Below are 27,840 nucleotides of genomic sequence, written 5' to 3'. Positions count from 1 at the left end.
TTAACTCAAGATGGATTAAAGACTTAAATATAAGGCCTGAAACTCTAAAAATCCTTGAAGAAAACCTAGGAAAAGCTCTTCTGCACATTGGTATAGGCCAAAGAACTTACGACTAAGTCCTCAAAAGCAAATGCAACGAAAACAAAAATAAACAAATGAGACAAAAATATAAAATATAAAAACATAAATATAAAAATATAAAAATAAACGAAAAGCTTCTGCATAGCAAAAGAAATAATCAACAGAGTAAACAGACAACCTATGCAATGGGAGAAAATATTTGCAAACTATGCATCTGACAAAGTACTAATATCCAGGATCTACAAGGAACTCAAACAACTCATCAAGGAAAACAACAAATAACACCATTAAAAAGTGGGCAAAGGATGGCTGGGCTTGGTGGCTCATGCCTGTAATCCCAGTACTTCGGGTGGCCGAGGCAGGTGGATCACAAGGTCGGGAGTTCAAGACCAGCCTAACCAACATGGTGAAACCCCATCTCTACTAAAAATACAAAAAATTAGCCGGGTGTGGTGGCATGTGCCTGTAATTCCAGCTACTCAGGAGGCTGAGGCAGGAGAATCACTTGAACCCAGGAGGCAGAAGTAACGGTGAGCTGAGATTGCACCACTTCACTCCAGCCTGGGCAACAGAGTGAGACTCCATCTCAAAAAAAAAAAAAGAAAGAAAGAAAGAAAAGAAAAAAAGTGGGGAAAAGACATGAATGGACATTTTTCAAAAGAAGATATACAAGTGGCCAACAAACATATGTAAAAATGCTCAACATCACTAATCATCAGAGAAATGCAAATTAAAATCACAATGAGATACCATCTTGCATAGTTGTAATGGCTTGATTCAGCAATCCCACTACTGGCTATCTACCCAAAGGAAAAGAAATTGTTTTATAAAAAGACACCTGCACTAGTACGTTCATCACAGCCCTATTCACAATAGCAAAGTCATGAAATCGACATAACCTAAGTCTGTACACAAATACATACACCGTGGAATACTACTCGGCCATTAAAAAGAATGAAATAATATCTTTTGCAGCAACAAGAATAGAGCTGGAGTCCATTATCCTAAGTGAAATAATTCAGAAACAGAAAGTCAAATAGTGCATGTTCTCACTTTTAAGTAGAGCTAAACAATGGGTACACATGGACACAAACAGTGGAAAAACAGACCTTGGAGACTCCAAAAGGTGGAAGAGTGGGAGGGAGGTAAGGGTTGAAAAATTACCTATTGAGTACAATGTTCATTATTCAAGTGATGGACACATTAAAAGCTCAGTCTTTACCACTACACAATATATCCATATAGAAAAACTGCACTTGTAGGCCAGGCATGGTGGCTCATACCAGTAATCCCAGCACTTAGAGAGGCCAAGGCAGGTGGATCACCTGAAGTCGGGAGTTCGAGACCAGCCTGACCAACATGGAGAAACCCTGTCTCTACTAAATATACAAAAAAAAAATTAGCCAGGCATGGTGGTGCACGCCTGTAATCCCAGTTACTCAGGAGGCTGAGGCATGAGAATTGCTTGAACCTGGGAGGCAGAGGTTGTGGTGAGCCGAGATCACACCATTGCACCCCATCCTGGGCAACAAGGGCATGAAACTCTGTCTCAAAAAAAAAAACAAAACTGCACTTGTACCACCTAAATCTATAAAAATAAAAATTTAAAAAGGAAACTAGAATATACAGTATAAATACTAGGATAAGATACACATACCAGATATGTAATGATATATACAAATCATATAATAGTGTATATATATTCTAGTTTTCTGATGATGTATGTATACTAAATAATTTATCTGATTCTATACACACACACACACACATTAGGATGTAAAAGTAATTATCCCCATTCTAGAAATGGGAAATCTGGGGCTCAGAGGTGTGAAGTGCCTTGCCCAGTCAGTAGTGACTTTGTCAGCTACTAAATTCAAACCAAACTATGAAGTTCATGTTCCATCTACTACCCCATGCTGTAAACTGTAATATTTATAGCATGGATTGTCTTAATTCAAGGTGCAACTACACATGTGTTTGTGGCTTATAGGCCAGTGCTGGAGCTCTCTGCTGGAAATGTAACCTCCCAACAGTGAGCTGCAGATAGGTGGCCAGCTCTCCAACCTCTTCACTCCCACACTTCTAAGCCATAACATGGCATCCCCAAAGGCCAGGTTCTTGGAAAACAGCCAACATTCTGTTAAGTAGGATGGTGGCAGCATAGCACAGCAGTCAAGATCACAGGCTCTGTTGCCAGACTTCATGGGTTTGAATCCCAGTTTCTGCCCTTCCCAGTTGTGTCACCTTACACAAGTCTCTTGCATCACTTTCTGCATCATAAAATGAGAATTAAAACAGTTCAGCTTGTTGGAAAGATTGGATAACAGAATATATGTAAAATGCTTAGTAAGTAGTGAGCAACCTCTGCCTCCTGGGTTCATGTGATTCTCCTGCCTCAGCCTCCCGAGTAGCTGGGATTACAGGCACCTGCCACCACGCCCGGCTAATTTTTCTATCTTTAGTAGAGACAGGGTTTCACCATGTTGACCAGGCTGGTCTCGAACTCCTGACCTCAGGTGATCCACCTGCCTCGACCTCTCAAGGTGCTGGGATTACAGGTGTGAGCCACCACACCTGGCCCTGAAGGCTTATTATTATGCTAATTCAATTTCATTTCATCTCACGGTAAAAACACTCATTGAACCTGCACTGAGGTTAGGGATTAGATTGATTAGATTGATGAGTAAGACCCAGTTTCCACCTTCAAAGAGCTCTCGGTCACTCAGAGGAGATGGGCAAGTAAACAACCCAAGTAAATAGAGTGAATCTTGCCCAAGGAGTAAATACAATGAATGGAAGCCCAGTGGTCAGAGGAACCCCTTCCAACTTTGGGTCTTAAAGGATAGAAAGGGTTTCAACAGGCAGAGAGAAAGAGAAAGAGAGAAACAGCAAACAAAAGTTATAGTCACATGAAACTATGTGGACAGACCAGTGAGATTCTTGCATGAGGGGAAGGTAGGATTTGGAGAGAGAGAACCTGTTCTCCACCAATCCCATCTTCTCTTGGGTATCAATGAAGGAGATTTTCTAGCCATGTCTTTTGCCTGTGTTCATTTGTTCTGCTTATGAGAATTTCATAGACTTTGACAAAAGCACAATGACATTAAATTTACAGGTAAGGATTTGCCTCTAGAGAGTGGCAGGCTTATCTATGCTTATGGCCTTTTCCAGGCATCTCTTCCCAGACACTTCCTTGGGGAGTGCTGTCTCAAGGTGGCAGCTCTTCACACACCCCCAGTGCCCCAATGGAGTCTCACAGAAAATCTGAGGCACACTTTGTCCTTGAGGAAACTCAACCTCACTTTACCCTTTGTCGCAATTTATCTGGCAGAGAGGCAACAGTTGCTTTTGCTCCTGTGAGTCTGGTGATCATTCATTGCTGTTTCTTTTATATTTTCTATTTTATGCATCTATTCTATACTAGTTCCCAGGGAGAGAAATATCTATGTTATTTAAAAGGACTGGTACAGGCTATTTCCATTTATTCAAAGGCGTAGAGGTATTCTTGGTAACCTTGTCTTTCTTTTCTTGACTTCAAGCTGGCTTTCTTTTCTCATCCAACACATCTTTTGTCTCTGACGGTCTTCTTTAAGAATTCATCCATCCATTCATTCGTTTCCAAAAAGTAATAAGGACATCAGCCTTAGAGGCAGACAGCCCTGGGTTAGAATACTAACCTGCCACTAACCAGATATGTGGCTTAGGGAAGTTAGTCTGCCTTTCTGAACCTCAGGCACCTCACTGGGTCATAATTTCAATCAAATGAGCACAATGCCTTCATGACCAGTGCCTGCCACATAGCAAGTACTCAATGAATGATTTGCTATTATTCTCACCATTAAAATGATCATTCAGCAAATAGTAGCCTGTCAGCTCCGTGAGGGCTGGATTTGGGTTTGTTCTGTCCATAGCTATGCCCTCAAGGTCTAGAACTAAGCCAGGCACAAAGCAAAGGTTCAGTAAACATTTGTCCAATGAATGAAGGACCACTGACTTTGTGCCAGACCCTACCAGACTTGATTAATATTTCTTGGGGGGGATGGAGTTTCACTCTTGTCACCTAGGCTAGAGTGCAATGGCGCGATCTCGGCTCACCGCAACCTCCATCTCCCGGGCTCAAGCGATTCTCCTGCCTCAGCCTCCCAAGTAGCTGGGCTTACAGTCATGCGCCACCATGCCCAGCTAATTTTGTATTTTTAGTAGAGACGGGCTTTCTCCATGTTGGTCAGGCTGGTCTCGAACTCCTGACCTCAAGTGATACACCTGCCTCGGCCTCCCAAAGTGCTGGTATTACAGACATGAGCCACTGCGCCCAGCCAATGAATATTTTTAAATGAAAAAAAGATGTATACGATGCGGGGACCTAAATGTGACCCTGAAACAAACAGAGGACATTAATGGGAAAACTAGTGAAACCCAAATAATGCCTTGAGTTTACGTGATAGTCATGTACAATGCTGGTTTCTTAGTTTTGATAAATATACCATGGGAATGTAACATATTAACGTTCGGGGAAATAGGGAATAGGGTGAAGGGTGTGTAGGAATTCTCTGTAGTATTTTTGCAACCTTTCTGTAAATCCAAAATTATTCCCCCAAAAAATGTTATTTAGAAAAAGTATCTGTTTTTTTGTATCTATTTTTAAGTAAACTTTTTATTTAGAACTCATTTTAGAAAATTGTTAAGCGAGCCTGTCAGAAGAAAAGGATATATGCATGACATCCTCCTCCCCAGATTTTGGAATCAATCCAATGTCTAACATTTAGCAACGAACCCATATTGCTGGTGATTGTGAGCTCTGGCCCAAGCCAGACTGCCTGAGTTTGGATCAAATTTACTAGCTGTGTTACTGTGGCCAACTAACTCATGCCCTCCAGGTCTCTATTTCCTAATCTATAAAATGGGGATGAAAATGGTGCCTATCTCATGGTGATGTTATGAGAATTCATGGATTTAATATGTTTAATAAGCTGAGAACTGTACCCCACCCATATAAATGAATGTAAACTAGCTAATAACTTATTCCTTCTTGTATATATGAGTTATTAAATGTAAAACTTGACTGGGCATTGTGGCTCACATCTGTAATACCAGCACTTTGGGAGGCTGAGGCAGGTGCATCACTTGAGGTCAGGAGTTCGAGACCAGCCTGGCCAACATGGTGAAACCCCATCTCTACTAAAAAATACAAAAAAAAAAAAATTAGCCAGGCCTGGCAGTACATGCCTGTAGTCCCAGCTACTTGGGAGGGAGGTTGAGGCAGGAGAATCGCTTGAACCAGGAAGGCAGAGGTTGCAGTGAGCCAAGATCGTGCCACTGCACTCCAGCCTGGGCAACAGAGCAAGACTCCGTTTCAAAAAAAAAAGAAAGAAAAACTTACGCTATACACCTTTGTAAGGTGTCTTATATAAATACATTTATGAATCAGAAAATATAATTATGAGTATTTGCATCATGATTTTTGGTTCTGAAATAGCTCAGTCTAAGCTACGTATAAGAATTAACATTAATATGCTAGGGGCCAAATACACGCATACACGTGACAATCATTGGGACTGGCCACATTTTTGATTATCCACACCTTTTATCTTCTCTCATTAGTCTGAATAATGGAGAATTCCAGACACTGGCATAAGGCATGATTGCTTCTGGTTTAATCTTCCCTGAGTCTATGATGCTAAGCCTCAACTCAGCACCTTTCAAGAAAAAAGCATGTGTCTGTGCACACACACATGCACGCACACACACACACACACACACACACACACACACACACCCCTCTGGCTGAAAAACATTGGCAGTTCTCAAAGAAGCAATTTGCTGCAGTCACACCCGGCCAGGTTTTCCCGCACTGCAAAGCACAGCAATTAAAACATGTCAGGGAAGCTGCACTGCTATTTGGAGGGAGAATTATTAATTTATGTTTACAGTTTTCAAATCCAATCATAGCCATGTACTTGGACCATTACAGCTGTGTAATAAAAATAGGGTGACTGATTTTATTTTGCAGAAACTATCATTTCCTTAGATTTTGCAATTCACTAACATTAATTGGCAAAATTGAATTCTTCCAGCATGAACAGAGATAAATGACCCTTCATTATTTAATCAGGAGAAAAACCAAGGACTTTGTACACAGATGCTCTGACCACAAGATTTTACTGGGAACCTGAGGGATCTGCTTCTTGTTTTATTCAAGTCCAGACACATAAGACAGACTTGCAGGGGTCGGGGGAGGTCGGTAAGACACTGGAGGTATAGAGCCACGACCTACAAGGCTGTGGGGCAGATCTGTGGGCATTATCTTGACAGGCCAAGAGGGGTCAGTCCAGGACCCCCTAAGGACCACTGGAGTGTTCTCTCTCCGACCCAAGACTGAGTGGCTGTTACGGGATGACCAGGGATGCAGAGATTATTAAATCCAGCACTTCTTTACTCTAGAATATCAGCTCTGGTAAACTCCTATGAATCCTGCAAAACCCAGGCCAAAAGTTCCTAGCTTAGTAAAACCTGCTCCAATGACTAAGTCAATGACTTTTATGCTTTTCTTATATTTCAAGTACAGCATTTTAATTTGTCTGCCTATTGACAACTCCCCCATAAGACTGGGATTTATGAGGACTGGGTCTGTGTCTGTTTCCCCAGCCCTAGCACAGTACCGGTCACAAAGTAGATGCTCAATGGAAGGGGAGACAAGAGAAAGGGAAGAAGGGGAAAAATGGTTTAGCAGATTCCATTGTATCAGGGATCCCATTGTATTCCATTGTAATAATGACATGTGACAATACCCAAACCCATTGGCTTACAGGAAGCACTTATTTCTCATCTGTGGGTCGACAGGTTGGCTGCAGTCTGCTGGTGGCTCACCCTGGCTTCAGGTTACAGGTGGGGTTCAGGTCTACCGCATGGAGAAGCAGCTTCCCCAGGGCTTGTCCTTTTCACGACAGGTAGCAGAAACGTGAGACTTGGAGCTAACTCATGCCAGCACATTTAAAGTCTGTAACTGAATCACATCCACCAACACTTGACTGGCCACATCAAATCTTCTGACGAAGTTCAACATCAAATGGTAGGAAGAGGGGGCAGGATGTTCCCCATCTCTACTGAGATGCATAGCAAAGTCACATGGCAAACAGTGTGGCTGTATAATATACAGAGAAGGGGAAATAAGGAAGCAGTAGGGGGAAATGGTTAAGCGTTAGACTCCAAAGTCTGATTGCCTGAGTTCAAATTCTGGCTCCACCCAATCAAGATTGTGACCATGGAGGAAGTGACTCAAACACTCAGTGCCTCAGCCTCCCCACCTATCAAATGGATATAACAATAATACCTACTTCAGGCAGTTGCTACGAGGATTTAATGAAAATGGCCCAGGCAAAGCATTTAGCACAAGGTCTGGTCCTAGCAAACGCTTAATACATTCTACCTGTTAATTTAATTCTCTCCCTTCTCTGCTTTGGATCTTTTCCCAGAAAATATCAAACACTTCCCAGCCCCCATCCCTTTCCTATGCCAACCACACACCCTCCTGTGGCTAGACTCCCCAGGTTCTTCCCAATTAGTTCATATATTTTATCTCATTCATGTGATCCCTTTATTAACCATGAGTAGATCTTTAGTAGCTGCTCAAAATGCCCCCAGATGTCAGGCTCAAGGCTAGCACCAAAGCCCCAGGCTGACATTGATGGGAGCATCGCCAAAGTCATTCTGCCCATAAAGAAGGTGTCGCGATGATGGATGGCTGCAGGCTTCTGAGCTGCAGTGTGCCTCCCAGACAATCCATCTCTTCCTTGGGAGCCTGAATGCAGTCATGAAGATGAAGAGTGCACAGTGGGAGTCAACCTCAGTCTCCAATGAATGCATAAGGTATGCACTCCAGCAGCCTGAGTTTTTAACTGGATTAAATCAAGACAAAGACGTTCAAGACAAAACACAGATAAGTGCCTCTCAGGTGCCACTCCTGGATCCAAGGGGCCCAACTCCACCTTAGAATCAAAGACCCTTGGGCCAGGCTCATGCTTGTAATCCCAGCTCCTTGGGAAGCTGAGGTGGAAAGATTGCCTGAGCCCAGGAGTTCGGGGCTGCAGTGAGCTACGATCCTGCCACTGCAATCCAGCTTGGGTGACAGAGTGAGACCCTGTCTCAAAAAAAAAAAAAAAAAAAAAAAAGCCAGACCTTGGCCCTCAGCTGGCCCAGCTCTGGCTTCTCAAATCTAGTTTACAAAGCAGAAAGCTACTAATTCCCAGGAGGAGAAGTCTCTCTAATTCACAACTTGTTTGAGCACACAACAAAGATTAGAATCTATCCCCTGGTTAGAGCTCTTTCTCCAAAATTAGAGATCAGGGAAAAGAAAAAAAAAAAGATTTCTTCAAATGGAGCATTTTGTTTTTCACTCCAAGGCATGTACTCAGCAAAATTAAAGATCAAAATATTTTATGAAAAGGCAACGTTTTAAAGAATTCTCCTACCTAGAAGTCACCCTTTCCCCCAAATATGCCCATGTATGCTTCTGACCATCATCCCCACACAGTGGCTTGCTGGATGAATATTTTATTCAGGACAAAAATCATGTCCTGAATTTTTTATTATGTTAATCACACATTGTACAGGCAACAGTGTCTTGGGAATAGTGAGTTTCTAAACTCTACTTTCCAACTCATTTTCTCCTGATTTGCAATTCAGAAAACTAGTGACAAGCATGATTTCAGAAGCCATACTGATGTTGTGTGACCTTAGGCAAGTCACTTACCCTTTCTAAGCTTCAGTGTTATCAGAACAATAAGAAAAGAAAAATAGGAATTCAGGGAGATAATACACAGAGTGCCAGGTATATAACAAGTTCTCAGAAAAGCTGTTACTATGGTTACAGTTGTCATCATCAATGTCACCATCGTCATCATCATCATCATCATCATCCATGATCCAGAAGGACCCAGCAAAGGGAAGTAACACAATGGGATCTCCACCCAAGTTTCTTAACTATGTGAGAAAGCACTTTCAGAAGAACCCCAGATATGGCACGTTTTTAAAGTCACAGGCTATTAGTTTATAGGAACCTGATCTTCTCCCCAAAACCTGGGCAATGAAATTTCCGACTACTGCATACAAACACACCCTCCACTTCCTCCAGTATGTGCAGCTCAGCTCTGTAGTTAACAGTTTCAACTCTGAAACTGGATGGAGCCAAGCTGGAATTTCACCTCTACCATTGACTCGGCTCTCTTTTCTGTTCCTTGAACCCACTGCCAGGCTTGTTCCCACCGTAGCATCTTTGCAGGGGCCCTGCCCCTGCCTGGGATGCCCTCCTCCTTGATGTTCATGTGACCATATCTTTTCCATCACTCAGGTCTCAGCCCAAATGTGGCCCCTTGCAGGGCAGCCTCTGAGCACCCTGTACATGTGTCTCTTCCACTCCACACGTCCACTTTCCTCTGTTTCAGTTGCTATGCGACCTTCTAAATATCAGAATATGGATCTAGCTTTTGGCTTCCCACTAAGATGTAAGCTTCTTGGGGAAGGAACCTTCTCCATCCTGCATGCACTGTATTTTCCATGCCTAAAAATGTGCCTGGCTCAAAAGAGATCCTCCACCAAGAGCCACTGAATGAAAGAATGCAACAGTACCATTGGGATTTGAACACAGGTCCAAAGTGGATCAAAGTGAAGTTGGGATTTGGACATAGGTCTGCCTGGGACACAGACCAAACTCCTAACCCACCTCTGGTGGTACTTTGCCCAGCTATTCCTAAACTTGACTTCTGATGTGATGAGCAGAAAAAATACTTCCTCCTTCTCAAACCCTTGTAGGTGTCTGTAAACAGCTCCCAGGCCCCATTTTAAGTCCTCTCTGTAATGCCCCACTGTGCTCAGCTCTGTTTTACACAGAAAGGCTTCCAAACCTGCTTCAGGGTCCCTGTGTGATCTTCTAGTTCCTCAGGGTCTTTCTTCTCCAACTGCACTAGGACCAGGTTCATTCCAGGGAAGGCACAGGCACCTTGACATTGTACTTCTATTAACAAAACCCAGGACTGCATTATGTGTGATCTTAAAAGACTTCTGAAAGGGCTTTACAGAACAGGGAAATTGGGTCACAAAAACAAGAATCCTACTTGATGAAACTGAAAATGTGACATCTCTTTTTTAGCATAGCTGCCACACTACAATGACAGAATCTTGCATGAGGGTTTTCATGGGAAACAAAGGATCAAGTGACATGGGATTTTAGCCACTTTAGGACAAATGCATATTTAGAACACATATTTTTGCAGGTTTTTTTCTTTGAGCACCATAGCAAGATTAACCTTTGAAAGGGAGCAAAAATCATAGATGATAAATGTTTCTTGTCTCCCTAGTTATTCCCTTTGAAGCCCTAACTTGGAAAAATAGCAAATATGCAGGATGCTATTTTAACTCTCACCCCACTATTAAATATGATATGTCACTGCAGCCAGCATTTTGTCACCTTAAGATACTGATTTGTGCTTGGGAAAATTTACAGCCATTTATGGCTGTCATGCACTGAAGTTCCCAGGAGATTTTTTTTTAACTCTTAAAACAAAGATAAATCTTCCTCTCTTATTGTCATTGCCTGGTTATTTTTACTCATTAATAACAAGGACCTGTAAGCTTCACTGTAATCAGGACCCAATGTCACTGGCTACACGTGTACCTGCCTTTGTGCAAAGGGGGCTTGAAAATAGGGAAAAGGCAGGGGAAATGTGGGAGGAAGCCATCGGGTGACTCAGAAACACAAGTGGAGACTGTTCATTGCTTCATTCTTGTCCTAAACACGGCATTTGAAAATTTCAGGGTAAGAAAAGAAAGCACCTCCAGCTCACATAGGCAGAGTTGCCACCACACTAAGAGTAAGCCCCTATCCTCCTGACAGGGAGATGCAGTGTTCACCGGTGGTCTCGGCCAGCCAGGGCAGAGAGCCAGCCTGCTGTGTCCTTGTCCTGCCCACTCTGGGTAGTAACAGTATGGTGAGCCAGGGCATAGGGAAGCATGAAGTGCTGTCGGAGCCAGCAAGACCCCAACCCAGTTTGGGAGAGAATCGGTGAAAGTTTCCTAGGAGGTGACTCATTAGTGAAGACTCAAATGAGAACTAGATCCTTTGAAATGAAAAAAAGCAAAGGGAAAGAGAAACCATTATCAAAACCAAATCACGATCTGCCCCCCAACCACCCTGTATGTGCCCCTCCCAAGTCTCTACCATCTCAGTCAATAGCCACTCCATCCTATGGGCCACCAGGGGAGACCCTCATGGTCATTCACTCTTCTGCCCTCACTCCCCAACTTCAATCATCAGCAAATCCTCCAAGCACTATTTTTGAAATGGATCCCAACTCTGTTTGCAACTCCCAGTGCTTGAGTCCAATTCATGATCATACCCACTCTTCCCAACCTGGACTCTCTGCCTTTGTCCTCTAGTGCTTATGGTCCATTTTCAACCGGTGGCCAGAGAGGTCCTTGAACTTGTATGTCAGTCAAGGTACTTCTGCATTCCCAGCTTCCCCTTTCACCCCTAACAAAATCTAAATTCCCTTCAACAGTCTACAAGGTCCCAAGTGATCTCCATAGCCTACCCCAGCTCAGTGCCTCTCGGGCCTTACTTCCTGCTATTTCCTCCTTGTTCATTGCCCACCGGGACATTCCTTAATCTATCGCAGGGTCTTTAGACCTCCCATCCCATCTGCCTGGAGCACCATCTCCCAGGTACTCACAGCTCTTTCAGATCTTTGCCCAAAAGTCACTGCCACATTGAGGCCTTTTCCAACCACCCACACTCCCATCCCCCTTTGACACTTTATTTAGCTCTCACAGATAAGAACATCCTTTCAACATAACCACATTAGATTATCCTGCCAAGTGGTGACTCTTTCAAAACTATGGCAAAGTATAAAGAATTATACCAGCCATGAAAAGGAATAAAGCACTGATACATGCAGGAACACGGATTGTATCTGAAATTACTCGAAAACATTATGTAAAGTGTAAGATGCCAGTCACAAAAAGACCACATAATCAATGATCCCATCGCTGTGAAATGTCCAGAATAGACAAATACAGAGAAACAGAAAGCAGATGAGTGGTCACCCGGGGTGGAAGGAATCGGGGGATATGGAGTGGGTGAGACCTAAATTGTATGGGGTTCTATGTGAGCTGATAAAAATGCTCTAAATTTGACTTTGTTGATGGTGGCATACACCTGTGAATATACTAAAAATCATTGAATTGTACACGTCAAATGGGTGAATTGTATGATATTGTGAACGCTGAATATCTGAGACAGGTCTCAGTGAATTTAGAAAGTTTATATTGCCAAGGTTGAGGACCCGCACCCATGACACAGCCTCAGGGGATCCTGATGACATGTGCCCAAGGCGGTCAGACACAGCTTGGTTTTATACATTTTGGGGAAACATAAGACATCAATCAACGTATGTAAGAGGAACACTGGTTCAGTCTGGAAAGGCGAGACAACTCGAAGCAATTGATGGACGACTGGAAGTGGGGGAAGGGACTTCCAGGTCATAGGTAGATAAGACACAAATGGTTGTATTCTTTTGAGTTTCTGATTAGCCTCTCCAAAGGTGGCAATCAGATATGCATTTATCTCAGTGAGCAGAGGGATGACTGAATAGAATCAGAGGCAGGTTTGCCCTAAGCAGCTCCCAGCTGGACTTTTCCCTTTAGATTAGTGATATTGGGGCCCCAAGATTTATTTTCCTTTCACAATATATAAATTAAATCTCAATAAAGCTGTTTTTTAAAAAGAACTATACCGCCTAGAATTAAAACATGATCACCTTATTTGCTTCAGTGTATTTTAATAAAAGAAAATATTACTGAAGTTGAAGTCCCCTTCATACCCACGTAAATTTTGCTACATCAAAAAATTATTTAAAAATTTTTAATTACCGTTTTACTGCTAAGTCTTCTATCTTTTAAGCCATACCTTTGAATGTTTAGCCTTCATTTACATGGATTTACCTGGAGGGGTCTTTTCCAGTTCTAGCCATCTTTGGATGATAAAAATCTCAAAGAATAACTGAGCCGGTGCTTGCAGATTGAGTTTATGGCTCTGGGAAGCAGTGAGCCATGAAAAAAACAAAAGTACAGAGAGAACATTATCAAAACCAAATCACTGCTCTTCCCCACCACCCCATATTTGCCCCTCCCATACATTTTCTACTGTCTCAGCCAATGGCCACTCTGTCCTACAGGCCATCCAGGGCAGACCCACATGGTCAGCATCCACTCTTCTCTTGCCCTCACTCCCCAGCATTCAATCCATCAGCAAATCCTAGGATTTAACTATACATCAACTGGACATTTCCTAGGATTTAACTATAGTGGACTTTCAAACAACATAGCTTTGAACTGCATGGGTCCACTTATATAGGATATATTTCAATAAAAGTGACATCAAGTGTGCCTGCCTTTCCTCCCCTTCCACCTCCACCACTTCTTCTGCCTCTGCTGCCCCTAAGACAGCAAGACCAACCCCTCCTCGTCCTACTCCTCCTCAGCCTACTCAACATGAAGGCGACGAGGATCATGACCTTTATGATGATCCACTTCCACTTAACAAACAGTAATTATATTTTCTTTTTCTTTTCTTTTTTTTTTTTTTTTTTTTTTTTCTGAAACAGAGTCTTGCTCTGTCGCCCAGGCTGGAGTGCAGTGGCGCAATCTCAGCTCACTGCAAGTTCCGCCTCCCGGGTTCACACCATTCTCCTGCCTCAGCCTCCCAAGTAGCTAGGACTACAGGCACCCGCCACCACGCCCAGCTAATTTTTTGTGTTTTTAGTAGAGACGGGGTTTCACCATGTTAGCCAGGATGGTCTCAATCTCCTGACCTCGTGATCCACCCGCCTCAGCCTCCCAAAGTGCTGGGATTACAGGTGTGAGCCAACGCACCCGGCCACAGTAATTATATTTTCTTTATTATTTTCTTAATAACCTTTTTTTCTCTAGCTTTTTATATCTTGTCAGGATATAGTACATAATACATATAACCTACAAAATATGTGCTAATTGATTGTGTATATTATCGGTAAGGCTTCCCAGTCAGCAGTAGGCTATTGGTAGTTAAGTTCTGGAAAGCCAAAACTTATACATGGATTTTTGCCCAGGAGGAAGATGCCAGTACTCCTAACCCCCAGGTTGCTCCAAGTCGACTGTATGGCCATTCCAGCTGCTGTGTGCACATCCCCTGAGCTGTCCTTCTGACCTGTGCAACTGGCGAGCCCATCAACCTCATTAGTTAGGTTCTAAGTCCTTGTCCATCTACTATGTGCTGACGAATGTTCTAAACACTAAACTACAGAAATAAAATGGTACAACTTTACAAAATACAACCAAAAGTAAGAAAAAAAACATTCCAAAAGAGCCAGATTTCTGAGCTGCACTGGTGAATTCTGGAAGGTGATCCCGCCACTGACTCTAAAGCTGGACAGGGTGTCTTCATGCCAGCTGCCCTGATTGGTCCCAAGAGCCTCCAAGACTGTGACTTGATGAGTCATGCTTTCTCAGGGTGCCTTTAAAGCTGTAAATCTGGGAGAGAAGGAAACCCCAGATGCATTCAGCCACGATTCCCATCCTTCCCATTCAGGGGCAGACCTCAGCAAAAACTCCAAGCACAGCAAGCACAGGCAGCTCTGCCAGGTGGTGCTGAAAAAGGAGCCCCAAATAAACCCTTCTCCTAGGAAGCCAGATGCAAAGTGTAGCCATCCTGATAGAAATGCGACCACAAGAGATATTTCCAAGGGATTTCCACGAAACAGAAATAACCTTCTCCTTCTGTTAGTCCCTTTATTCATTCAAAACTCATGAAGTGCTATGTTAGAGGCCAGGGGATCAGTAAACACAGACGTAGCTTTCAAGTGGCCCAAAGTCTAATACATACATGATCTTTCCGTATCTTCACAGGATACAGAACTTTACTGGAAAAATACAAGAGTTGGGGGCGAGGAGACCGATGATCTGTAAAGAATAGACAGAGCCAAGTCTTGGTGCCATGGATTTTCCCAAAAGCACTACAGAAAAGGCAGAGAAATCCAGGGCCCAGGCACCTAAGGGTGAGCTTCTAAACCCCATACTTTCCCAGTTTCTCTTCAACATCAGATTCAGACCCTAGTAACTTAATGCACCAGTATATGTGTCAGACACTGTATACAGCACCAAAGGGAAAAGACACATGGAAAAAACCCAGTCCGTGCTCTTCAATGACTCATGACCTGATCATAGATTCCAATAAAAATGCAAACAACTGGGGCTGGGCACAGTGGCTCACACCTGTAATCCCAGCACTTTGGGAGGCTGAGGCGGGCAGATCACAAGGTCAGGAGATCGAGATCATCCTGGCTAACACGGTGAAACCCCATCTCTACTAAAAATACAAAAAATTAGCCAGGCGTGGTGGCAGGTGCCTGTAGTCCCAGCTACTCGGGAGGCTGAGGCAGGAGAATGGCATGAACCCAGGAGGCAGAGCTTGCAGTGAGCCAAGATCATGCCACTGCACTCCAGCCTGGGCAACAGAGCAAGACTCCATCTCAAAAAAAAATGCAAACAACTATAGTGCAAGGCAGGATGGAAGCATGAGGAAAGATTACAAAGGATGACGATAACAGGATATGATCCCCAGACTGCTTGATTTCACAGATATGAAAGAACTTGGAAGTCATGCTCATGGATTAGAACAGATGTCAGTAAACTATAACCCAAGGCTGAATCTGACCCACTGCATCTTTTTGTAAATAAAGTTTTATTGAAACACAGCCACATTCATTTTCTTGCATATTGCCTATGGCTACTTCACACTGCAGTGACAGAGTTGAGTACTGTGACAAATACCATCCGGTCTGCAAAGCCAGAAATATTTGCTATCAGGATCTTTACAGAAAAAATTTGCTGACCCTTGCACTAGATTTGATACTGAAAAGATGTCTATTCTCAAACTGACCATGAATCAATAAAACATCAAATTACATTTAGATATCATTGTGAACATTGATAAACTAATTATAAAATGTATTATGGAATTTAAAAAACACCAAGAACAATCAAGGCAATCTAAGTTTGAGAGACCTTTTCCAATATCAGTCATCCATGGATAACAAGGACCTCAAAGAATAACTGAAACAATGTATATAGATGACTTAGCATGGGTCTGGGACACAGAGAGCACACAGAAAAGTCAGTTTATTGCCATTCCAGATGCTATGTGCACATTCCTCTGAGCTGTACATCTGACATGTGACAGCGCAGGAGCATCGCCATCTTGGACAAACACCACCAATTTAGGTGATTGAAAACCACTTAAATCCAGCCCAAAAACATCAGCCTAATGGCCAATGTCAGTGTGACCATAAACCACAAGTGACAACTTTGACCAGAAACATTCCAACCCTGAAATAAACTCCCCTCTGACCAAAAACATGCCAGCCCCACGATAACCTCCCCTCCAACCAGAGACATCCCAACCCCTCAATAAAACTCCTCTACACAGAAACATTCTGAGCCCGCGATAAGCTCTCCCTCCCTAAACCCTTAAATATCCTTTGTAAGAGAGAAGGCTCCTGACCGAAACCAGCCAGAAGCCCCTCTCAGGTTTATTCTCCAAAATAAACCTGTCTTTGACTGTTGAGCCACTTTTCATGTTTCTTTCTTCTTTTAACTCTTACAACATGTATACATGGTGAGCCTGCCAACTTCACCAGTCAGATCTGAAGCAAAGCTAGAGGACTTACACTCTTGAATAGCAAGCCTGATACCCCAAAGTAATTAAAACAGTGTGGTGTGAGTACAGGACAGGTAAACAGATCAAAGAACAGAATAGAGTCCAAAACAGACCACATATAGATGGACACTTGATTCATGGCAAAAAGAGCACTTCAGAACATGGGGCAGAAAAATAACCTTTTTTTTTTTTTATTTGAGACAGAGTCTCGCTGTGTCACTGGAGTGCAGTGGCACAATCTCAGCTCACTGCAACCTCCACCTCCCTGGTTCAAGTGATTGTTCTGTCTCAGCCTCCCAAGTAGCTGGGACTACAGTCACATGCCACCACCCCCAGTTAATTTTTGTGTTTTTAGTAGAGATGGGGTTTCACCATATTGGCCAGGCTGGTCTCAAACTCCTGACCTTGTGATCCACCCACCTTGGCAAAATAAACATTTTTAATAAATGGCTCTGGGACAATAGGATATACAGAAAACAAAGAATCATGACCCCTAACTCACACCATACACAAAAATTAATTTCAGGTAGATTTTAGATCCAAATATAAAAGGTTAACAATAAAGCTTCTAAAAGATAACATAGGCTGGGTGTGGTGGCCTATGAAAAATATTAATATTGTGGATTACATTAAAATAGGAAGTTTCTGCTCATCAACAATGTCAGAGGGTGAAAAGGCAAGCCACATCCACCATCCATATGCCCCAAAGACTGGCATGCACACTATATATAAACTTTTAAAATTTAATAAGGAAAACACAGATAACCCAATACAGAAATGGACAAAAGCCTTGAACAAACACTTGACAACAGATGTCCAAATGGCCAATTTAAATATCTTTTTGAAGGCTGAACACAGGCACATCCATGATCCAGTTCTACTCCTAGGAGTATGTGTACATGTACACCAAAAAAACCTGAAAAAGAATGCATTATCATGTACTTTTCATAATAGTCCCAACTAGAAATAACCCAAAAGACCATTAAGTGTAAACATATTAAATGTGTGTAATATGTTCATACAGCAGAATACTATATAGTAATGAAAAAGAGCCAACTACTGCTGCACACAACATGGAGGAATCCCAAAATGGGTTGAGCAAAAGGAGCCAGACAGAAAGAAAAGCATATTCTATGATTCCATTCATCTAAGGTCAAAAACAGGCAAAACTACACTATATTGGAAGAAGTCAGGATACAGGGCATGCTTGGGAGAAGTTGGAGGAGATGGTTAAAAGGAGGCATGAGGCATTTCCAAGAGTAGATAAGTGCAGTGCACTTTGTGTGCTGAGAAGTGGTTATACAGATGTATTCACTTGTGATAACTCACTGAGCCATACTACACTTCTGATTAGTAAATGCTGTACTTCAATTTTAAAAGTTTCATGGTCCCCTGTGTGGACAAAGATAAGTTTGTTAATTGTTTACTTTGCTGAGTAAGAACATTAAGAAGGCCCACTATCTAATCTCAATTTTATTCCAAAAAGGGAGAGAAAAAAAACATTTTAACACCATAAGAGGCCAAAGCTACAGTGAGCTACAATTATGCCACTGTGCTCCAGCCTGGGCCACAGACTGAGACCCTGTTTCAAAAAAAAAAAAAAAAATGATAAAAGATGCTAATGCTCTTCTGAGCCTTTAGCAAGTTGTAATCTTTTTACTGGTGGAGTACTCTTGCTTTGATGTTGATGGCTGCTGACTGATCGGGGTGGTGGTTGCTGAAGGTTGGAATGGCTATGGCCATTTCTTAAAACAAGCAACAGTAAAGTTTGCCACATCAATGGACTCTTCCTTTCAGGAAAGATGCAATGCTGTTTGATAGCATTTTATACACAGTGGAACTTCTTTCAAAATTGAAGTCAGTCCTCTCAAATCCTGCCACTTCTTTATCAACTAAGTTTATGTAATATTACAAATCTTTTGTTGTCATCTCAACAATGTTCATGGTATCTTCATCAGGAGTAGATTCCATCTCAATAAACCACTTAAGAAGCAGCTTCTCCTCCATTTAAGTTTTATCATGAGACTGCAATAACTCAGTCACATAATCTGACTCCACTTTTAATCCTAGTTCTTTTGCTATTTTCAACACAACTGCAGTTACTTTCTCCCCTTAAATCTTGAACCCTCAAAGTCATCCATGAGGATTAGAATCAACTTCTTCCAAACTCCTGTCAGTGCTGATATTTTGATTTTTTCTCATAAATCATGAATGTTCTTAATAGCATCTAGAATGGTGAAGCCCTTCTAGAAGGTTTCAATTGACTTTGCCCAGATCCATCAGAGGAATCACTATCTGTGACAGCTATAGCCTTACAGAATGTACATCTTAAATAGCAAGACTTGAAAGTCTAAATTACTCCCTGTTCCGTGGGCTACAGAATGAATGTTGTGTTAGCAGGCATGAAAACAACATTAATCTCCTTGTACACCTTCATCAGAGCTCTTGGATGACCAGGTGCATTGTCTATGGGCAGTAATATTTTGAAAGGAATCTTATCTGAGCAGTAGGTCCCAATAGTGGGCTTAAAATATTCAGGGCCTCCTCTTGCGCTCTCCTGTTAATGGTGGGCAGTAGCCGCTGAGGGGATCGCAGATAACCGCTTCCCGCACGGGGAAAGTCTCCCCTGCCTGCCACTTTCTGCTCGCCACCAGCCCGGGAGCTCGCCAGCATGTCTGTGGTACCACCCAATCGCTCGCAGACCGGCTGGCCCCGGGGGTCACTCAGTTCGGCAACAAGTACATCCAGCAGACCAAGCCCCTCACCCTGGAGCGCATCATCAACCTGTACCCTCTTACCAATTAAACTTTTGGTACAAAAGAGCCCCTCTACGAGAAGGACAGCTCTGTTGCAGCCAGATTTCAGCGCATGAGGGAAGAATTTGATAAAATTGGAATGAGGATGACTGTAGAAGGGGTTCTGATTGTACATGAGCACCGGCTACCCCATGTGTTACTGCTGCAGCTGGGAACAACTTTCTTCAAACTACCTGGTGGTGAACTTAACCGAGGAGAAGATGAAGTTGAAGGACTAAAATGCTTAATGACAGAGATACTGGGTCGTCAGGATGGAGTTTTGCAAGACTGGGTCATTGATGGCTGCATTGGTAGCTGGTGGAGACCAAATTTTGAACCCCCTCAGTATCCATATATTCCTGCACATATTACAAAGCCTAAGGAACATAAGAAGTTGTTTCTGGTTCAGCTTCAAGAAAAAGCCTTGTTTGCAGTCCCTAAAAATTACAAGCTGGTAGCTGCACCATTGTTTGAATTGTATGACAATGCACCAGGATATGGACCCATCATTTCTAGTCTCCCTCAGCTGTTGAGAAGGTTCAATTTTATATACAACTGAATTCCTGCGCAGTGGAAAAGTAAAAGAAGCCACTTGTCTCTGTGAGCACAGCTACAAACAGTGTAGAATAAATGTGGTAGAAAAGATTTTTGGTTTTATCTCTTTTGCGACCCCTAAATCTCTATTGTTTGAATAGTAAAATTAGTATGAAGAACTAGATAGTGGTGGAAACAAATGTGATAATGTTTATTTACTTCTGGTTCTACTCATACTTTCTTGTACAACATTAAAGAAAATGGATGTCTTTATTTTAATTTCTCATTAAACTTCTAAAATTCTTATAGGTGAGGATCATTTTTCCCCCCACCTTAGGATGGTGAATGTTACAACACAATGACAGGTTTAGGTCAGTCAAGTTTATTGGACCCTTGCTTTGATACCATTCTTGGGCACATGCTCCAAGACTGTATTAGATTTTTGTGACGAAGAGCTTCCATTACTTTTGAAGACTATGTTTGTCTGTTTGAGGCCAAGGTGAAACTCCTAAATGAATTGTGTTGCAGAGAACTCCCAGTACAATTCACTGACCAGTATATTTTATAAGCATCCAGGCCTTGGTTTGCGAGCAACAGACCTTAAACATATAGGAAACTATTAAAATTGGCTTGATCAGCAGTCATAGGAATTGGTATAAGAAGAGACTCATTTAGAGCTCAGAGTTTTCTTCACATAATGGGGGTATTATTTGTGCTGTTGCGCAATTACGTGTCTTATTCTTAAAGGCATGGTAAAAATAGTGATCTGTGAAGGAAATTTCTAAAATTGGAGGTATTAGGTTTTGAACTCTGAGACTGCACAAATATTCAATTAACTTGAAGTTATATACATAGCGAAGAAAATTTGGTTTTAGCAAATGACAGCCTTCACAAATATTTTTGGAATAATGTGAATCAACTGAAAACTGGGGGCAAGGCAGAGGACAGGTTTTGTCAGGTTAAGAGAAAAATATGAAATTTTAAAAACTTTAAAAAATACTGATAAATTCGGATCAAATTTGAGGGAATAAAAAATAATAGAGAAAAAAAAAAATTCAGTAAACCATGCTGTAAACATGTGCTGTCATCAGGCTTTGTTGTTCCACGTATAGAGCACAGGTGGAGTAGATTTAGATTTGGCATAATTTCTTTTCTTTGAGGACACAGGTCTTTCTCTGTCACCCAGGCTGGAGTGCAGTAGTGTGAACACAGCTCACTGTAGCCTCAACCTTCCGGGCCCCAGTGATCCTCCTGCCTCAGCCTCCCAAGTAGCTAGGACCACAGCTGCACCACTACACCCAGCTAATTTTTTTAAAATTTTTGTATGAATGATGTCTCACCATGTTGTCCAGGCTGGTCTTGAACTCCTGGGCTCAAGTGATCCTCCCAACTCGGCCTCTAAAAGTGCTGGGATTACAGGTGTGAGACACCACACCCAGCCGTATTTAGTATAATTCTTAAGGGCCCTAAGATTTTCAAAATGGTAAATGAGCATTGGCTTTAATTTAAAATCACCAGCTGCATTGGCCACTCACCAGAGAGTCAGCCTGTCCTTTGAAACTTGGAAGCCAAGCATCAACTTTTCCTCTCTAGCTATGTAAGTCCTAAATGGCATCTTCTTCCAATAGAAGGCTGTTTCATCTCCATTGAAAATCTATTGTGTAGGGTAGCCACCTTCATCAACGACCTTAGCCTGATATTCTGGATAACTTGATGCAGCTTCTCCATTAACACTTGCTGCTTCACCTTGAACTTTTATGTTATAGAAATGGCTTCTTTCCTTTAATGTATAGTAGGAGCTACTTTACATTAAACAAATTAAGTTTGTATTACACACACGGGCATGCATGCATGCACGCATGCACATACACACACAAACACATACTTCAAGGGGAATGGAAGCCTGGCTATCTTGGCATCCAGAGAATTCTTTTAATCGAATCAAATAGAAATCAAGACTAGTTCCTCCTTTGTTCAAAGTCCTTCCATGGTTACCCATGGAGCATGCCAGCCTCCTCCACATGTGTACAAAGTCTTGTGAGCTGCAGCCCTGCCTCTCCCTCTCTCCTCTCCCCCATTCTCCCCGAGCCCACTCACCTCAACCATGGGGCGCCATTCTGCTCCCCCAGCAAGGCCATATTGCCTCCAGCCACAGGAGGCTTCCTGTGCCTAGAAGGCCTTTCGGTGGCTCCCGGGGTGGATCTGGCTCGCCTGCAGATCTCAGTTCAGCCTTCAGTTCAGGGACGAAGGGTCTCTTGAACTCCCCCTGCAGTTCAGCTATCCTGATTACAGCTCTGCCACCCCTTCATAGCATGCTCTGTGTTGTAATTTTACACATATTTGTATGATTTGGTGAATGTCTAATTCTCTCTGCTATTTTCTGAGCAACAAGAACACAGGGACCCTGTTCTGTCCACTTCTAAATGTGTAGCACCTGGCACATAGGGGTGCTGAATGGGTAGGGAAAATGAACATTAATAGAGCAGTCTTTGAGCACCTACCATCCACACTAAGCAGTATGGGAAATACCAGGCAGGCTAAGACACAGCCCCTCTCTCCTGATGCTTAGAGTCCCAGCGGGGGTCTCGGACACAGACTCATGAGACAATCAGAAAATACGAAACAGAACATAATCAGAGGTGACTCCTGCTGCATGCCATCCCTTCCTCTTTCAGGCAAATGTCATTCTTTCCTCTCTCTGGGGAGATATCCCTCACCCTTCATATGCAGCTGGGGTGGGACTCTCCATCCAGGGTCCCAAATCTCCCATCAGGATAGGTGAGCCCATGACTGCACCTCACCCAAGAGGACCGTCACTCCTGGAAAACCACATCTGGCCTGCAGGATGCAAGCACCAAAGGCATTTGGGGCTGATCATCCTGCCGGTGAAGGCTCAAAGACCTTACTAGTTGGGGCTTGGTCTGAACCCCCCACTCCCTGGCCCCCAACCCCTGCCACAGCTTCTACCAATGCTGCCCTAACACCAGTCTTTTTCAAAGCCTGGATCTTCACCTCTCCTATTTTCTGAAATCTCCCTAATGCCATCTGTATTGTTTTCCATCTAGAATTAGTTTATGTGGTTCACAACCAAAGAATCCTAATCAAAGCAAGCAGTGGGCATTGAAATATATCACAGACTATGCAGAAGGTGTTCAGAGATAAGGAAGGTGGAACAAGGTGGAGCTGAGTCCAGGCTCAAGCCTCTCTCTCTCTCTCTCTCTCTCTCTAGTGCTAAAAAGTGAATAGCAAGGTCTTTGGCCTCATGACGTGGGTCCTCTCTCATGCTTCCTCCTTCATCTGGAATGGTCACCACATAGGAGATGTTCCAACCAAGGGTGCGAGCAGAGGGCAACAGGGTGCTGGGGTGGAAGGAGAAGAAACCTTGGTGCACACAGCCCCAGGGCTAGTGGTGGGCAGAGAAGGAGGAGGATATTGGCATGGTGATGGCAGGACTCCTCTTCACCATCTACCAGGGCCATATTATGACGTTCATGGGCACCAAAGTGCCCAAGCACTTTTGCTATTGCGGGTCCTCCATAAAACATATTCTAAATTATACTTCATGGCTATGTTGGTATGAAGACAAAATATATTAATGTTATAGACTAAAACATTTTTGTCAGCTTCAAAGCTGACATTTTTTTCTTCTTTGAAAAGAAATTAAAACAATTTTATGAGTTCCTAAAAGTATTGTAGTCCCCAGGCACTGTGTCATCCACCCAAGGGGTTGCTGAGATTTTTTTGGTTTCACCATAAGAAAACCCTCCCTGCTGGGGAAAGACAGATTGTATACATGTGTGTCTGTGTGCATGTATATACACATCTGCACATACACACAACTGCATGTATACACATGCATGTGTATACATTTACACGCACATATGATTTGTGTATGTTTTCTATTACTGTGTAACAAATCACCACTAAGTTAGCAGCTCAAAGGCAACACTATCTATTATCTCCATCCTGAGGGTCACGGATCCAGGCACAGTATAATTGGGTCCCCTGCTCATGGTCTCAGGCTGCAATAGAGGTGTCAGCTGGGATGCATTCTCATCTGGAGGTTCTAAGAAAGAGTTTGCTTCCAAGCTCATTCAGACTGTGGGCAAGACTTACTTCCTGGTGGCTGTCTCACTGAGGTTCCCATTGCAGCCACCTGCCATTCAAGTTCACTTTGGGCTCCTGGAGCTTCCCTCAGGCCCAAGTGATCCTCCCAATTCGGCCTCCCAAAGTGCTGTGATTACAGGTGTGAGACACTACACCCAGCCATATTTAGCATAATTCTTAAGGGCCCTAAGATTTTGCCACCAGGCCCTCTCACAGTGTGGCTTCTTGCTTTTTCAAGGTCAGCAGGAAAATCTCTCCATGGTCAGCTAAGGAGTAATGGAATACCCTGTACTCACAGGAGGGACATCACCGCTATATAGGGGCCGTATAACATAACCTAATTGAGGAGGTGACATCCCATTACAGGCACAGACCCCACCCACCAGGATGCTGCCTGCTGCAGGAGCTTTAGCAAATATCAGTAGCTCTATTAGCTCGCGTCTGAGCCAGGTACTGTTCTGTGCAATTCATACAAGTTTTAACACTGTGAAGTCAACAATAATATTATCCCCATGTTTAAGTTGAGGAAATTGATGCTCAGGGGGTTAAATGAACCGCCAGGCTCACAAAGCATCCCTAGTTCAGAGTGATGTGCCTGAGACACAGCAGGAGGGCAATAGTGAGATTTCTAAGCATGAGTAGATTCCCTGTCGTTTTTAGCAAAACCAAGTGCCACCAGATTGGTAATCAAACTTAGTACCCTGACTATTCCTAGTGGGATTTGGTTCTCCATCCCTATGGGCTTGAAATTCCTTCAGTGCATCTTTAGTTGTTGCAAACCCTAGCACATTGGTTCTCAAGCCTTAGCCCAGCCAGAATGTGCTGAAACTCAGATTATCGGGCCTCACTCCCAGAGTCTCTGATTGGGCAGGTCTTGGGTGAGGCCTGAGAATCTGCCTTTCTAACAAGTTCCCAGGTGATGCTGGTCCAAGGATCCCAGTTCAAGAACCACTGCACTAGTTTAATGATTCTCAAACCACCTGAAGCAGGAACTCTAGGGGTCCTTGTTGAATAAACAGGCCTGCAGTGAGACCCAGTAATCAGAATTGCTGGGGCGGGGCTGAGAGCCTGTGTTTTAAACAACCTTCCAAGTAATTATGAAACACCGAAGTTAGAAAACCACTTCAAAAGGGATCACCCCCTCCAAGGTTTCTTGTTTGGCCTAAATGAATTGGAAACGTTTAAGAAATCCTAGCTGAAAGCAGGGCCATGCAATAACATGGCTTTATCTCCCCTGAGGCCAGAAGAGAACTAGACTTACAAATCTGTAAGAATTGCCTTGCTGGAGAAGAAGGAGCCCTTGGGAAGAATGGAGCTGCACAATCAGTTCCTGACCTTCCAGGGCCCCAAACTCTCCCACCATCCAGCCAAGCCCTTTCATGTTGGCAGAGGCAGCTCTGGGGAGCAGCCGCTGACCATCTCTAGCTCCACCACAGGCCTGGAAGCCTGAGATTCCCACCCCAAAATACCAAATCCACAGTGCAAACTATCTGGAAAGATCCACTGCGAGACCCACCACCTCCCACAAGTCTCCTCTGCTTGACCAGACAGAGGCCACATAGAACATTCTGCTAGTTTATACCAAAATGATTTCTCTAGTTTCTCTCTAACTTGCTGAAATCCTCTACTTCTTCCTGATGTCTGTCTATCTGAGCTGGCAAGGGCTAGGCTTCTGCCTCTCCTGTATGCCCTAGGACACCTTGTCTTGGGGGAAACTAGTAGATGTCTCTTGCAGTTCAATATTAACATTAGGAGAGGTTCCAGTGCCCCCAACCCCAGCCCCATGATCCAGCAAGATGATAAAGGAGAGTTCCAATTTCATCTAAGCCAGTCTTCTTAGGGGCCATGCAGGATGCAACTCCTGGTCCCCGCCGAGGTTTTCTTTTGGTTTATTTATGCTGCACAGCCAGCAGGTAAATCTTATATGGAATTATAGAATTTGCATTCGGTCTGGGCGTGGTGGCTCATGCCTGGAATCCCAGCACTTTGGGAGGCTGAGGTGGGTGGATCACCTGAGGTCAGGAGTTCGAGACCAGCCTGGCCAACATAGTGAAACCCCATCTCTGCAAAAAATTAGCCAGGTGTGGTGTTGCACCCCTGTAATCCCAGCTACTCGGGAGGCTGAGGTGGGAGAATTGCTTGAACCTGGGAGGCAGAGCCTGCAGTGAGCCAAGATTGTGCCACTGCACTCCAGCCTGGGCAACAGAGTGAGACCCCATCTCAAAAAAAAAAAATTCCATTAGGTAGGATTTCATTTTTACAGATATAGAAACTCAGTCAACACTTTATCAATTTTATCATGTGAACTACTTTTTAAATGGGTGTCAACATGAGCTGTTGCCCTGGTCTCAGCCTCTTCCTTTAGACCTTAAAGGAAGAGAAGCCCAACCCTGGTCCTGGGAGTTGAGTGGACTGGAGTATCTTCAATGGCACTTATTGATCCCATCAAGCAGCACACGGTTTCATGTGGCCTTTTACCTGAAGTGTGTGCTCACATGCAGATTAGACAAATCACCAACTCAGCAGAGGCCAGATAAAGCAGTTTCAGTAAGGAACTGCTGCGGACTCATTAGGCACAGGAGGAAAGACGGGGGTTCTCTTCTGACCTGAGCACTCTACAGTGCTCACCAATAATAAGATTTGACCTGTGTGCTGGGTAAAGGGGGTGCCCAGGGCAGCCCAGTGCTCGGCTGGGAAGCTGCCTTTGATCGTGAACACTGGTCCTCGTGCTACTCCAAGCACATGGTCCTCTAGCATTTTCCATGCATTTTAATATAACCTTCATAGTTCCTACCTTAGAGGCCTGCCATCTCCACTTCACATAAAAAGCCGTGGCTCAGACAGATTTAAAACAATAGTAATGGGGAAAAAGAAACCTGTCCAAAGTAACACATCAATAAATAGCCAAGCACAGCCAGAATGCAAATCTGACACCAAACCCACATCCTTCACTTCTTGGAATCACCCAGAAGGGACTTCTGGGGGCCCAAACCCAACCCCAACTTCCAGCAGATAACTGTCCTTATCAATCACATCTTCCCTTTCTGCCAAGCTGCATCATGCCTTATAACATTTTTTATTTAAGGACTAAGGATCTAATACATTAAGCGATATTATATAACAAACTCAAAATGCTTCTGTCTGGCCTACCAGGTGATGTATGTTGTGAGGCAGTTTTCAAAATGAAAATTTTCAAAGTGGGACAATTTACATAGACCTCAAAGGAAGTGATGTCTTCCTTCAGCATCAGAAAGCAGGAGAATCTCATTTCTTCTGACTCAGCCATGATGGATTATAATAGTTTCTCCTGATATCATTTGGATACTTGTCCTCACCCAAATCTCATGCTGAATTGTGATTCCCCAGTGCTGAAGGTGGGGCCTGGTGAGAGGTGTTTGGGTCATGGGGACAGATTCCTCATGGCTTGGTGCTGACTTCAGGATCCCGAAAGTGAGTGGGTTCTCCAAGATCTGGTTGTCTATAAGTGTGTGGCACCAGCCGGGCGCAGTGGCTCATGACTGTAATCCCAGCACTTTGGGAGGCCGAGGCAGGTGAATTACCTGAGGTCAGGAGTTCGAG

At 43.4% G+C, this 27,840-nt stretch overlaps 1 protein-coding gene and 1 pseudogene across 4 annotated transcripts in view; one reads left to right on the top strand and one right to left on the bottom strand.

The window, feature by feature from the left end:
- The window catches only part of KAZN (kazrin, periplakin interacting protein), a 1,203,323-nt gene that overhangs the window by 1,157,620 nt on the left and 17,863 nt on the right, over positions 1-27,840 (bottom strand). The window lies entirely within an intron of this gene.
- On the top strand, positions 19,497-20,264 carry LOC100583100 (annotated as a pseudogene). Its single transcript, XR_180237.3, has one exon. The product of XR_180237.3 is annotated as a cleavage and polyadenylation specificity factor subunit 5 pseudogene (transcript).

This window comes from Nomascus leucogenys, chromosome 24 (assembly GCF_006542625.1).
Source record: "Nomascus leucogenys isolate Asia chromosome 24, Asia_NLE_v1, whole genome shotgun sequence".
Lineage (NCBI taxonomy): Eukaryota > Metazoa > Chordata > Mammalia > Primates > Hylobatidae > Nomascus > Nomascus leucogenys.
The sequence above is the reverse complement of the archived record's forward strand: the minus strand, read 5'-3'. Positions and strand labels throughout refer to the sequence as shown.